We start from the raw sequence: 1,839 nt of genomic DNA, 5'->3' as shown, positions 1-1,839 counted from the left end.
TCTGTTAGATCTGCTATATTTCTGATTTTATTTAATTTTTTTTAATTTTTTTTTTTTTAGAGGTGGGGTGTCCCTGTCAGGTATTAAAAAACCTAAACCAAAAGTATTCTCTAGGGAGCTCAGAGGTTCCAGTGAGTAATATTGCCTTGATTAAATATGTTTTGAGCATCACACACATAAATATGCTGGGTGATGGTGGTACAGTCAGATTAAATTCAAAGGCGTGCACTTGGAGAGGAAAGAATAAAGATGGAATTTATTGGCAGATAGCTGTGTAGCTCCTTTGAATAGCTGCAGGACAGATTATTTTAAAAAATATATCAAAGTGTGCACAAAACTCTACACAGAGAGGATATTTTTGTGTTGAAATGCTGCCTTATTCTGCAGCTGTACTTGCACGGTGTCTGACTGGTGAACAAAACGAGCCTTTGAAGAATATTGCATATGTGATATGTGAGAGGGAGGGGGGAATCCGAGTATCCAGTGCTCAGCTTGGCACCCAGCAGCCATTCCTTTCATACTTGGATTCTGAAATGCCCATTATTTGCCCTCTTTAAACCTTCTGCCAGGGAAGGCCAGGCCCAAATACTCCTGTGTGTGGCTTGTGTTGGTACCTTTTAAAGTGGTACATGTAGTTTTGGCTTTTTTTTTTTGCTGTATCTTTGGGCTTTCTCTTTGCTGTTTGTTTTTTTTTTTCTTTTTTTTTTTTTTTTAAATGAGCTCCACTGAATTAAAACCCATCTCCAGAAACTGTGCTGTGCCTTTCAGCAGCAACATTGATGCTTCCCCCAGCTGAAATCTGGGCATTTTCTCCTTCCCCTTGTACACAAAACAGTGGAGTATCACTCAGCTTAGAGCTGGTACTTAAGAAGGTCATTCTTGAGGAAAAACCTGAATATCTGTGACTTGCACGTTGGTTGTTTCAGACCCGTGGAAATCACGTTTCAGAGCAGTGGTTGGTGTCATCACCAGCCCTCCTTTACTGGCTGTGGTGTCCTGAGGAATGGGGTGGTGATCCATCCTGTGGCAGAGAGGGCAGGAGATGCTGGCAGTCAGGAATTCAATAATGGAAGGAAATGATCTGTGAGTGCCGACTTCCCACCTTGGTGGCTGATGGAACTTCTGCTGGGAGGTCAGTCCTGCTTGAAGAAGGATTTCCCCGACAGCACATTCACCTGATAAGGCTGCAGCTGATCTGTTCCTTCACAACAGTTCTGCACAGTGCCCTTTTTGCTGAAAGTAATGACAATTGCCATGAATAAAACCAGACATAGTTTTATATATCAGCTGGGGGGGGAGGGAATCATTGTTTTCTTTGGGTTCTGCTGTTGAGGCCCATGGAAGGTTTTATACTGAAATCTGTTTAACTTTCAAATGCAGGTAGTATATTGTAAGATGAAGGCAGATAAGTACAAAGCAGGTTCTCAAGCCTTTGGAGAATGTTAAAATTTCTATATTTTTTTCCTGGAGATAACCTTTTCCTTGTGTCACTTGAGCTGGGCAATTGAAACAAAGGCTGGTGTTGCACAGAAAAGATGTTCTGTGGGCTTTATCTCCAAATTGTGTCAGTGTTTTCTCCTCCTCCCCCCCATCCCCTTCCCCCATCTGGCTTCCTTTTACCTAAAATTTAATTCCTTAAACTTAGATTTAGATTGGCTTGCACCTAAGAGGAGTTCTGTACAAACCAGCCTTTTGTCAGGGGCACTGGGAAAAGAAAAAAAAAAGGCAGTTGACATCTGGAGCCCCAAACCCCATGCGTGTCTCCCCCTCAGAATCTGTTCCACCCCATGAGGGGAGAACGCACCGCCTTTGGCTGGAAATGAGATATTTCCTTCCCCC

The sequence above is a fragment of the Empidonax traillii genome, unplaced genomic scaffold, assembly GCF_003031625.1.
Source record: "Empidonax traillii isolate 1590-97213 ecotype Southwest subspecies unplaced genomic scaffold, ASM303162v1 scaffold106:size2091409, whole genome shotgun sequence".
Classification (NCBI taxonomy): Eukaryota; Metazoa; Chordata; class Aves; order Passeriformes; family Tyrannidae; genus Empidonax; species Empidonax traillii.
The sequence above is the reverse complement of the archived record's forward strand: the minus strand, read 5'-3'. Positions refer to the sequence as shown.